This window comes from Carlito syrichta, unplaced genomic scaffold (assembly GCF_000164805.1).
Source record: "Carlito syrichta isolate Samal-C Ts95f unplaced genomic scaffold, Tarsius_syrichta-2.0.1 Scaffold90456, whole genome shotgun sequence".
Lineage (NCBI taxonomy): Eukaryota > Metazoa > Chordata > Mammalia > Primates > Tarsiidae > Carlito > Carlito syrichta.
Window position 1 is genome coordinate 36,961 of NW_007034552.1, and position 13,794 is coordinate 50,754.

Sequence of the window (13,794 nt, forward strand, 5' to 3'; positions counted from 1 at the left end):
TATTGGGATAAACATAATAGACTAACAAAAAGCAATTTCTTAGAAGGAAACTTTTGAATACTCACTTTTCAATATTACACCAACTTTCCCAAAGATGCAAATCCTGGACATGCTTATTCAAACCGTTGAGTCCCAGCGTCTCCACCAAGACTTTCTGAAACATAACTGCCAGGGACGCGCCCTGAAACCTGAGGACTTATATGCACTTCTGGAAGTTCTTAATAACAGGGAAATTGGGCAAGCACAGAGGATAATATACACATTCTTTCTGTCAAGAGGATGGCCTTCTTTTTCCAATCAAGGAGGCTGCTAGAGGTGGAAAGCCTCCTTCTCCGCTGATGCTGTGTGTGTGGCCCAAAAATGAAACTCCAGCTTCCTTTTGCTGCTGTCGGCTTCTACAGGTCAGGAATTGACTGGAGGGGTTGGGCACTAGCTATTGATTGAGCACAAGAGAGCCAATGAGAAACTAGAGGAGCAGCTACTCACCCAGAGTGCTTTGGAGCAGGGGTGGGACTTAGTCTTCACAGCCTACAATGTCTGTTGGTAGTTGGGAAGTGGATAGTGCAAACTGAGATGGTTCTAACATCTGTTGAAGGTTGCCTGGGTTGGAATGAGGATGGTAGCATAAAGCTGCTTTTCTCTTTCTTTCAAAAGCAAAATAGTTCTGAAAGAGGGTGTGGAAGGAAGCATGGGATAGCAGTCTCTGGAAGCTTAGCCTTGCTGTATTTTCTTATTTGAGTTTTCTGTTCTTTGCTTGTGTAGTAGGACACAGTCCACAAAGCAGCCTTCTCCTTGCCTCATATAAATGATATGCAGTGTCTTAGGCTTCCAACTGGCCGATTCCTTATTAGGGATTACTGGAATCCCATGTTCTTGCTCACTTCCTGCATCCCTTCTTCTGCTTACTTCCTTATGTCTCAACTGGAGAAAAGAAAGCCTAAAAGTCTCTCATAGCAGCTAAAGGAAAGGTAGACTTTTCTGCGCTTGGGAAATCTATCCTTTCTCCCAGGAATGACCTTCTCTAGGAGTAGGTTGCTCTAGGAACTAGGCCTTACGTGTGTTGGGGGTGAGGAGACTAGTTCTGCAAAACTTCTTTCAACTGTAAGCTTTCCTAGCTAATATGAGAGTTTGTAAAGATGAGGGCCTGCACTGGAGCATATGGATCTGAGATGACTAGCTTTCTCCCACTTGCAGAAGTCAAACACTCAAAAGGGCAACTTTTTGTTGGCCCTTTCATAGGATGGAAAATGATGAAACTTTACTGCCTCTGTTAGAGTCCCTTTACTTTGAGCAAACCTGTGGCCTGGCTTCTGTGACCAGGTCTTAAAGATAGTGGCCTTTTTTTTGCTTGCTTCTCTCTTGATCCCTTCCAATTTCCAATATTATCCTTCAGGGACAAGCTGCTACAGAATTACTCTGAAAAAATGTCCTGAAATCTTGTCCCTGTATTACTCTGGTGATGGTAAGAAAATGGGAACAGTTGTGCCATTGAAAAAGCCAGACGGAAACACGAATTTGAATCTGGCAAAATATCTTAAAGCAAACCTGGAGATCCACATGTCTCTCTCCTCCAGCTGAAGAGAATGAATATCAATGTGGATCGAACTGGGACAGCAGATGGTGTAGTATCACCCTTGACAATGAAGGTTTTCTCATTTGGGTGTTCTACTCAAATCCTCTTCCTCAAGGTTCATTCCAGAGGAGGGCTTAAGAGCTGGACTACCAGAATTTCTCTAATAGAATCACAGCTAAACAGCTTCTTGGAAGCTCCCTGCTGACCTAGGTTTGAATGTCTTACACTCATCTCCCTCCACCTGAAGAAGGAGTAGCTTGGGAAGTCCATACCACAGCTGTGACTACTGCATCTACAGTATTGTACTGATGAACTTGGCCAGTCACCATCCTCTACCTGAATGAGCATTCTCTAGTCAAGAGCTATGAGTAGTTGCTTTCCCTGGCAACTCCCAGGAACAGGTTTCTGAGTACAGGCTCAATGCAGTATGGTAGTAGAGACAAATTCAGGTTCAGCAGGGGCTAGGGAGCGTAGCTAGCCTGGAAAGGGCTGATATACAACTCAAACAGGCTGAGAAAAGCTCTGGGAAAGCAAACAAAGCCTAAATGTGCCCAAGGGAACTCTGGGTAGTTGACGAGCAACTGACTACTTGTGACTGACATGAGAAGCAGGAAAGCCAGGGATCTTCAGGGAGCTCAAACTGCTGAACTGGGAAACTGAGTTGGAAGGGCTGGCCTCAAGATGGTATCTGCCCAAGATGAGCCAGTTCTGGGCCAAAAAGGTAATAGCTTAAAAATCCCAAAGTATCCCATCTGAAGGCCACTTTAAGTACTTTATAAAACATTTACTTCTGTTCAAATTGAAGAGGGTGGCATTGGCGTCTGTGTTCAGGACTAGATCTACTCTTGCAGTGGAACCACTGTTGATCAGGACATTAATCTATTCCTTCATATGGAAACGTACTTCCATGGCAGTGCAGTCCTGTATAATGTCCTGTAACAGTGGTTGGGGATGTAGACTTGAGTTTCTTATGCTATTACTATGTGGACTTGGGCACGTTGCTTAACCTGAGGTTTTTTGATGATCACATGAGACTGGATATAGAACAGCAACTATCACTTAGTATAACCTCAGTAAATGTTAGATGCCAGTGGAGTACTTCACTCTCCCTCAGGGCTCATATGGTTCTGTGTCACAAGTTCTTGTCTTATTTGGCACCCATACTTTTCCTGCAGCACAGAGATCCTGCTGTTCATTGGTAAAAAACATAATTTGGGCCTTAGTGCCTTATACCTCCTTGTAGCCTGACAAGCTCTCTAAACCCAGCCAGAGTACCACCTCATTTATGTTTGCTTTCCTCTCACCTTCCTAGACAGACTTTGCATGTAGGTGTGTATGAACCCGTTCTTGTCCTGAACGGTTTCTTCAAATGTCATATCTTAAGGGATAAACAGATGCCTTTTCAGGATTCAAAGTATGGTTGGTGATAAGTAATCTTGCAAGGTCAAAACTGAGCCAGTAATCCAGAAAAGTTCACTCAAAACTATACTGGCTGCCTTGATGAAGGACTATATTGGGAGAATGGATAGAATCCAGACTTTTGTGGCTTGAGGAATGTTTACCCATTTGTTATAGTCTATGGGTTCCGCTTGCTGCATCTTAAACTCTTGGCCTCACAGTTAGATAGCCATAGTTATAACATATCCTATGATTAAAGGCCATGAAAATACTCAAACATTCATACAGCCTTCCAGCTCTAACATTTAACTTAGCAACAAGTGTCTAGGGACAGGCAAGGGGCAGGATGATGGGCAAGTGGCAGTGACTTAAACCTAGGGTCCAGTATGTACCTAAAGTCTTACTAGTCTGAGCATATTCTTGGGCCCAGGAGCCACATGGCATGAATATGGAACATTCAGCTGAGTGACATCAGATTTTGCCAAGTCACAAGTCTGAAGTTCACATACTCAGGAATTATAGTCGTGAAAGGAGTCCCAGCCTGCTCACCTGGTAGCCAGATTGAAATGTGTTGAGTACATAAGCAAACATTTGAGCGTCAGTTCTAGACTGCAGTTGTTGCTGATCATAAGCTAGTTAATCATTTGTTTGAGCTTTCTGCATCTTACTGTATTTGCACCAGGAGAACTTCTGAGTTGTCAGGCAGATGGCTCCAGAACTACAGAACCCAAATCCTGGGTTTTCTACAGGGATCTGCTCATAATAAAGCTTGGCTTCTGGGTTTTCCCTAGTAGTCTCTCAGTGTGTTGGGTCAGGGACCCAAAGACTGAGGTCACAGAGTTCAGAACCAGATGTAGCTTTGGTCTGGATTCTGCCACTTGTTTCTTGTCTTGGATGACCTACTTAAGCTGATAATTTAATCTGTTAAAATGAGTAAGCTAAAGTGTCTCTGGGCATGAGACTTCAGTGGTGACTAGAGAGCTGGGCACACTGTCAGTTTTGTAAGTAATTAATGATTGACTGACAGCCCTTTACCCCATCCTCTGCCTTGGTCACTTGGTTTCAGTTTCAGATACGGTGTTTTGAGAAAGGTTCCTATCCTCTTAATAGCCCCCTTTCCTGAGTATAATCTGTTCTCAGGTCTTAGCAGCATCTCCCTTTTTTAGATTGGTTCCTGGTGTCTCACTCTTTGTCACTAAGTCCTGTAGCCTTAGACATATCCTACAATGAATGAGTGTAACAGTGGGGAAAGGGATTCAAGTGGAGGTCTTTGTCTGTAGGGGCTCCCACTCCTTAGCCCAGAGTTGACTTGTCATGGTCTATGTGTTCTTTTTTCTTTTTTTTTTTTGAGTTGGAGTCTCACTCTGTCTCCCTGACTGGAGTGCAGTGGCCGCTCCTGGCCACCGCAGCCTCGACCTGCTGGGCTCCGGCGATCCTTCCACCTCAGCCTTCCAAGTAGCCAGAATTACAGGCATGCGCTACCACGCCCAGCTGATTTTTTGATTTATTGTAGAGATGAGGTCTCGCTACCCAGATGGGTCTCGAACCCGCGGGCTCAGGCAATCCACTCACCTCAGTCTCAAAAAGGCGCGGGATTACAGGCTGAGCCACTGAGCCTGGCTGGTCTATGTGTTCTACAGAGATGGCCTAGTCTCAACACTTTTGACTCTCACTCTTCTCTTTCTAGTCTATCAGGTTCTCTTCATGGGCCCTGAGGTAGGGTTTGGACTGGCTCATACCATGTCTATTCTGGCCTTTCCCAAAATGGCAGAACCATGATAGCCCAAGCTCTAGATGACTTATACTGTGGGGATTTTCATGAAAGCCTCCATCTAAGAGGCAGCCTAGGGTTGGAAGGGACCTTTTCTGTTGTACTTTTCTCTGTTTTCCATAAGAAATCTGAGGTGAGGGCAAACCCTGCTCTGTCCCATTGGACTCTGTTTCATAATTGGTCTATTGTCAGTTCATGATTCTACGTAATGCTCTGGGATATACCAGTATGACCTTAGTGGAAGCTTTGCAGACAGGGCTGATTGATGCTTGTCCTAACCACTTTCCAAGAGACCAAGTTTCTCCTCCTAGATGTGACAACTATTCCTGAGCTAGCTTTTTTCAGATCCCCAATCCCATGTACCTCTAGACTTGATAAGGACAGTCATAATCAGGATAAAACTATGAACAAATGGTTTCTGCTTTTACTTTATCTCTCAAGATGAGAACCCGCCAGACGCGGTGGCTCATGCCTGTAATACTAACACTTTAGGAGGTGGAGGTGAGAGGATTGCCTGAGTCCAGGGGTTCGAGACCAGCCTGGGTAACTTGGTAAGAATTTATCTCTACAATAAATTAAAAAAAAAATACTAACTGGGCATGGTGGCACATGCCTGTAGTTCCAGCTACTTGGAAGACTGAGGTGGAAGGATCACCTGAGCCCAGCAGGCCGTGAGTGTGCCACTGCACTCCAGTCTGGGTGGCAGAGTGAGACTCCTACTCAAAAGAAAAAAAAAGAGAACACAAGAGAAATTTGAGATCCTACAAGATATTCCCATATTCATAATTTCAGAACAAACTAAGTTTCCTACCTCAATTTTTAAATATCAATATCAAACTTAAACACAGGTTTCTTGCCATCCTTTTTTTCTAGAAAAGAAGCATGTTGTATTAGGGATGTTGCTGACTTTCTGCCCATTTTAACTTTGACCTTGTAAATTAAAAGCTTGTTTTATATCAGACTTCCAGTGACTTTCCTTATAGGTGAGATAATTCCACTTGTTTAGGAAGGCCTTTCTTCAATCACAAAATGAAACATAGACAATTTTAAAAATATAAATAGTAAATATGCACCTTAACTATAAAAGGAATCCAATTTCTAAGTAAGAGTCTTAACGACTCATTGGATTGTCAACCATTCCTTACTGACTTGAAATGCTTTTATTCTAAACTAACCTAACTGAACTTCTACTTTGTGTTCCAACACATAAAGAGCTCATGAGTTGACGTTCCTGACTCTACCGCAAGAAAGTCAAACAAACTGAAAAAAATCAACCACTCTTCCTGGATCCACTGAAGGACTTGATTATAAGGAAAACCTCTGCCCTGAAAACTGGAGCGAGAACCGACAGAAGAAAAAGCCATGGCTGAAGCCAGCAACCAACCAGTAAGAACATATAAAGTATAACTGGCATTGCTGGAGACTGAGTATGAACTAGCTTGCATTACAAACTCCAGGGGGACCCAGTTTTGAGGAGCATCCCACATGTTCGTAAGTTTTACCTCCCAGTTGGAGGCTGAGGATAAGGGAAGGAGCCAGCCCAACAGGGAAGAACCTCCTGGAGATCTACCTTGCCTCGCAAGGAAGTTAAGAAAACCCAAGCTTTGTAGGAAAGGGGGCTAGGAAAGTAGTGTGTCTCAACTTGAGGGTCTATGATTCTTATCTGGCCTTGTTCTATACCAACATTGCATAGGGCTGGGTGGGATGGGGAATGATATTTGTGAGGAGCACTACAGGAATGTGTCTACTCTAAGAGTTCTTGTAAATCTTGAAGTGTGTTTCCATCAGTAGGGTTTTTTTCCTCTTGTGCTTTGGGCTATTTGTCCTTTTTCTTGTCTCCAACCAAGTGATTGTCTATATTCTCTCCTGCCTTGTCACATGTGGAAAGCAGAGCTGAAGTTCTTCAGATCTTCCCAAGTGCAGTTGCCTTGTATTGCCAGAGTAATCTCTCAGATTCCTACTAACCTTTCTTACATTTAGATAAGGCATAAGTCTTCAGAGTCACTAGAAAAGTCAGAGCTCTTCAGGACCCAATTCTCCCTTCTGGCTCACAACTTAAAGTACTTTAAGTCCATTGCAAGTTGTATATTACCATTACCTGACCTAATCACTTATATAGACTTGAGTCCTTCAGGGAAGAGACAGGGTCTTTTAAAACCAGCCCATTGATACGTTGCCAACAGGTAAATTCTTACTCTGATTCATTTGTTTTAAGAATGAAATTTTGCTGGTTCCTACCATAGATGTTCTCAAACTTGCTGATTGGACAGTTTACTACAAAGGAGTTTTTTTTGGAAGGGGGGGATTCAATATAAGAGTGAGATTTTTCCATCCTGCCCAGTTTGCCTAAGTCAGATTTGAGTGTTATTTGTTTAATAGGTGAATATGGTGGGGAAGGAGAGGACACTGACAAGCAGCTCACTATCCTAGAATGAACTTGTATTTAACTCTTGAATAGATCTTGAACACATCTCCTGTTCCTAAGCTGCCACCCCAAGTCTTTTTAGACCTTCATTTGATACTCAGTGAGTCCCTTTTCCTGGGCAGAGATGCTTCATACCATTACCTGGGCAAGACTTGAAAATCAGCGAGCTAACAGACTGAGGAGCTAAAAAGATTCACTGTTTGCCTGTCTAGTGACATCTCAAAGACAGGCCTGTCATGGTGCCATATATCCCTCATAACTTGAAGGAGGAACTGAAGATTTTGGAACAAAGCAAAGGATCTTAAAGGTGATATGACTGCTTCCCTTTTTTTCCTAACAGTGAAAGACTTAATTATTAGGATGCCATGCAAAGACAAAACAGGCCCAATGCCAAACCCATCTTTAAGCTTTCATCAATAAAGGGTTTATCTTGTGAGCCTAAGGCATGGAGAGTTAAAAAAATTACTCTCTAGGGTCATATTTCTCAGCTTCTAAGACTTCTCTAAAAGAAACTAGGATAATCCTGGTCTGTCTTCATGTATAAACTTCTCTTGAAGGCTCCGTGGTAGCTCATGCTTGGTTTAATTGAAGTAAGGGTGCTGGAGACCTTGACTTATGCTCCTCAGAATCTGACAGATCTCTTGGACCATAATTTCTTCTTACATTACTTATTGACTTGATTCTTGCCTTCCTCTGGAGAAGAATCTTTTTAGCACACAGGAATAGATGTATTCCTTAGTTCACAGCACACTCAATCTATGCAAGGCTTTTGTGTGATTTATTTCTCTTTAACTCCATTTCCTCACCACAGCAAACTATTCTAATCTGTATATTTTCATGTAAAATTTAATACAGAATGCATAGTTAATTGCACAAGTAGATTTGTGTTATAGACCTTGTTTAGTGTTGCACACTTCTCGACTTATGTTCTCCTTGAGTCATGAACACCTAGGTTGATTCCTACTACCACAGGTAATGCAATAATGAACTTGAACAAAGAGACTTTCTCAGGCAATTATAGTATCCTTATGGAAAGACCAAGCTTTTCTCACTTCCAGACTTCAATCTCTTAAGCATCACTATTGCCCAAGGATCTTACGTGCACATACTTACAAGGATAGGCTCTGCATGCCCTCGTTGGCTGAGAGCATCCAGCATTAAGAAGTAAGGTAATCTAAGATTAGACATGAGAATTGTGACTACCTTTGAGAAAACTACCTTTGGGTGTGCCCCCCACCCCCAGAACTGGGAATTCCTGTTTTCTGTGCTGTATATATATTTCATACTCAACTGGAAAAACTTCATTCTGACAATACCTCCTAGTTTAATTAGCCACCCACACCTTTTACATAACAATATAGAAATGAAGATATAGGTGGTATAATTAAGAGGCAAATGTTCACAGTGACTGGCACAAGTATGACAAAATCTCCTGCTGGGGTAAGTTTCTAAGTGGGCAGATTAATGGCATTTGCACGTGGCAGGAACTGTCCAGGCCTGCTTGGAAGTAGAGTCCCTCCTCTAGGAGGAACTTCATGTGGATCAAACTTTCCCTGACTTACCATAGTGGGAGACATTAGTTGCTGAAGACTCAGTTGTTCACTTTTTAAGGAGTGGTTATAAACTGGAAGTACAGTAGACAAAAGAATTAAAGGACCTTCTATCTTGGCTATATAACCTTAGACCTTGGTTACTAAACTCACAATGAAGGTCAGGCTTGTTGGCACAGTCTAGCTCCTACAGCTATAAAAGTAACTAGGTACTGCCAGCCAGGTTGGAACAAGATTCAGGTAGTTACGGGATTAAAAGAATGATATAAACAGTTTAGTCAAGGGAAATATCCTCCAAAGGAATAGTACCAGGTACTGGCAGAGGCAAGACAAAACTAAGTAGGAAAGTAAATCAGATTAGAAACCCAGGAGCTGGGGAAAAGATTGGGATAAATGTCTCAGTAGAAGCTGTAATTCACAAGGGAATCAGAGGTGCCCCTTACCATGGCACTACAGTGTGGCGATGGGTTAAAAGGATCCTAAATGAGGAAGTGTAGAATATGCACTAGTAGGAAACCTTTAGATCAACAAAACTAACATTTCGCTAAAAATGTCTTGAGGTAAAGTTCAGACCCATTTCCCTCTCGGAGGAAGGGGGCCCTACTCCATTAGCCCTGGGCTGCTGAGAAGTTAAGTCTGGACAGAAGTGACCCAGGGTTCTCCTTACCATCTACTTGTCTGCATACCTTGCTTTTTCTTGGCTAGACTTACTGTCTGCTGATCTGAGCTTCTACTTTTTAGCTTCTCACCATCTATCTTCCTCTGACTACTTGCTGTTGGCTAATGTATCTGATGAACAAAGAGAGCACTTAATTAATGTTACTTTTACTTTCTAGTCTCAAACTTAATGGTAACCTAAAGATGGATTTTGAGACTTCTCTATGGGGAAATAGATTCCTTGAAACTGGCTGTATCTAGAATATACTTTTTGGGTTTTTTAGGACAATTGTTTTCCTGAGCTTCCTCAAATGAATATGCCTTGGACTTGGTCTTTGCCATGCTTCCTTAAAGCTGCTCAAGCTCCAAGAAGCCCAACCCTCTGAGAACCCTTTTGAAATCTTATTGCAACATCACCCTGAAGGCATGCTCAGTCCTCTGCAGAGGTACATATGCATGTCTAATGGGTGCTCACCTGTCCTCCATAAGTAATTTAGCAGATATAGATTAAGATGTTCTATGAATAAAAGTTATGACTGAAACTTTCAAATAAATTAATTTTGTGGGGGGGAAGGATTGACTATTGCTACAATATATTCAAAGGCTTGAATTGCATAGGAGTTGGATAACTGTGAGCTATTAATGCCTACTCATGCTTACACTTGAGGTTCTGCACAGAATTATGTAAAGGGAAAGTTCATATGCGATTAAACAGAATATTTATCAGCTGCTTGGTCATGCAAGATTCCAAAATGCTTAATGGCAGTCAACGAAATTCTGAAGTGTAGGTTACTAATGAGATGGCAGTGTGTGAGGGGAAGTTCAAAGGCTTGAACATTCCATGTTGAAAAGGGCCACTAGAAAGTTAGTAGCTCACAGAGATAGAAAAAAAAATGTTTTGCTACCCTCACAACTCAATACTTCTTTTTTAAAATTCTAATTTATTGTAGAGATGTGGGGTACAGTGAGGATTAACTACATAAGTAGGTTGCGTGCGGGTGAAGTTTGGGCTACAACTCAACACTTCTGATACCAGATGTATGTGGGGTGTTTGTACACACACCAAGCAATTCTCCATCAGACACCAGCTGAGCGTTCTCTAATTCAGTTCAATTTTGATATTATCTATCCAGAGATAGAACCAGATCCCACAGGTTAAGGATGCAGTTCCCTAATACTGCCTCACTTCAGATGTTAACTGCATGCCACCTATACTTCTGACTAACCAGCCATAAATTGGAGTTCCACTACACCCCACTCAGGTTCAATTTTCTAGAACAGCTCTCAAAACTTGAACACTTTACTTTTACCATGAAGATGGGTAAAGCAACCAGAGGTGGGGAAAAGCACTATCTTGAAATGAGAAAAATGAAAAACAGCTATCTTCCTGACAAAATGATAGAAGCCAAAAGACAAGAGAATGGGCATATTTAATGTGCTGAGAAAAGGTAATTTCCAACCTAAAACTTATTTTCATTTTTTTCTTTTAACTTCAGAGGGTACATAGGCAGGTTAGTTACATAGGTGTATTACATGGTGGGGTGAGGTTGGGTTTCTATTGAACTCATCACCCAAATAATGAGCATGGTACCCAATAGGTAGTTTCACAACCCTCCCCCCTTTAAGAGTGCCCAGTGTTTTCTCACATCTTTATGTTTGTGTGTACCTAGTGTTTAGCTCCTGCTTATAAGTGAAAACATGCAGAATTTGCTCTTTATGTATCCATTCACTTAGAGTAATGGTCTCCAGCTGCATCCACCTGCTACAAAGGACATGAAATTATTGTTGTTCTTTATGGCTATGTAGTATTGTGGTCTAGATACCACATTTTCTTTATCCAGTTCATCATTGATGGGCACCTAGGTTGGTTCCATGTCTTTGCTATTATGAATATTGATAAACATATGAGTGTAGATGTATTTTTAGTAGAACAATTTTGTGTTCCTTTTGGGTATATACCTAGTAATAGGATTGCTGGATGAGTGGTAATTCTATCTTTAGTTCTTGGAGAAATCTCCAAACTGCTCTCCACAGGGGCTGAAATAGTTTACATTCCTACCAGTGTATGAGTGTTCCCTTTTCTCCAAAACCTTGCTAACATCGGTTGGGGATTTTTTGCTTATTAATAATATCCATTCTGACTGGTGTGAGATGGTATCTCATTGTGGTTTTGATTTGCATTTCTCTGATTCGTAGTGTTGAATACTTCATGCTTGGCTACTTGGATGTCTTTTGAGAAGTGTCTGTCCATGTCCTTTTCCTGGTTTTAATAGGGTTATTTGCCTTTTTTCCTGTTGATTCATCTGCATTCCTTATCAATCCTGAATATTCTTTGGATGCATAGTTTGAAAATATCTGTGTATTCTGGTGGTTTCTGTGTACTCCAATGGTTTCTGTGTACTCCGATGGTTTCTGTGTACTTTGATGGTTTCTGTGTATTATGATAGTATATTTTGCTGTGAAGAAGCTCTTTAGTTTAATTAGGTCCCACTTGTCAATTTTAGTTTCTGCTGCATTTGCTCTTGAAGACTTGGTCATAAATTTGTTGCCTAGGCCAATGTTGTCTTTCCCCAGAGTTTATTTTTGTTAAGGATGTTGAAGATAAGTTGGTGAGCAGTTTTATTTCTGTGTTCTGTTATGTTCTATATATCTATTTTGGTACTAGTACCGTGCTGTTTTGGTTACTATAGCCTTGTATTGAAGTTTAAAGTCAGTAATGTGATGCCTCTGGCTTTGTTCTGTTTGCTTAGTATTACTTTGGCTATTTGGATTACTTTTTCCATATGAACTTAAGAATTGTTTTTTTGAATGCTGGCAAAGAAATGATGCTGTATTTTGTTAAAGATTTTTGTGTCTGTTCATCAGGGATATCTGCCTGTAGTTTTCTATGTTGTGTTGTGTCTTTGCCAGATTTTGGTATCAGGATGATATTGGCCTTGTAGAATAAGTGAGGGAGGAATCCCTCCTCCTGTGTGTGTGTGTGTTTGGAATAGTTTCAGTAGGACTGATACCAATTCTTCCTTGTACATCTGATACAATTTAGCTGTGCATCCATCTGGTCCAGGGCTGTTTTTAGTTACCAGGGTTTTAATTACTGATTCAGTTTCATGACTCTTTACTGATCCAATTTTGTTATTGGTCTGTTCAGGGTTTGGATTTCTTGCTTCAGTGTTGGAAGGTTTTATGTTTCCAGGAACTTATCAATATCCTCTAGACTTTCTAGTTTACACATATAGAAATGCTCATAGTAATCTCTAATCTTTCTGTATTTCTGTGGGATTGGTTGCACTATCACCTTTTTCTGATTGTACTTAGGTGGATCTTCTCTCTTTTGTTAATCTGGTAAGTGGTTTATCCGCTTTTCAAAGAACAAATTTTTCACTGCTCTTTTGTATTTTTTGGTTTTTTTTTTTCAATTTCATTTATTTATGTTCTGATCTTGGTTATTTTCCTTCTGTTAGCTTTGGGTTTTGTTTTTCTAGCTCCTTTGGGTGAAAAATTAGGTTGTTCAAGATCCACCTTCCTGATGTGGGTGCTTAGTCCTATAAACTTTCCTCTAAACAATGCTTTTGTGGCATTTCAGAGGTTTGGGTATGTTGTCTCTTTTTGTGTCAAAAACTGTATTTCTGCCTTGATTTGTTGTCTACCCTAAAGTCAATCAGGAGCAAGTTTAATTTCCATATATTTGTGAGGTTTTGAGGATTCCTCTTGGTGTTCTATTTTTTACTGTGGACAGAAGATGCTTGGTATGATTTCAATTTTTTTTAATATAAGACTTTATGACCGAGTATATGGCTGATGTCTTAGAATATGTTCCATGTGCAGATGAGAAGAATGTGTATTCTGTGGTTGCTGAGTCATATATTCTACAAATGTCTATTAGGTTCAATTAGTCAAATGTTGAATTTAAGTCCAGAATTTGATTTCTGCCTTTATCTGACTAAAGCTGTTAGTGGGGTGCTGAAATCCCCTACTATTGTATGACTGTCTTTTCTTAGCTCTAGTAGTAATTGTCTTATAAATTTGGGTGCTCCAGTGTTGGATGCATATATATTTAGGATAGTTAAAACTTCTTGTTGGATCGAACCCTTTTTGATTATGTAATGTCCTTTGTTGTCCTTTTGCTGTTGTTGGTTTAAAGACTATTTTGTTTGATGCAAGAGTGGCAACTCCTGCTCTTTTTTATTTTCCATTTGCATGGTAGATCCTTTTATATCCCTTTATCTTGAGTCTGTGAGTGTCATTAGAAGTAAGATATGGGATTCCTGGAGACAGTAGAAGGATGGGTCTTTTTTCTATCCAGTTTACCACTCTGTCTTTTAAGTGGGACGTTTGGGTTGTTGGCATTCAGGATTACTCTCAATATAAGGGATTTTGTTCTCTTCTTAGTGTTAGTCATTTTGTAGTCTCAATTTTGTGC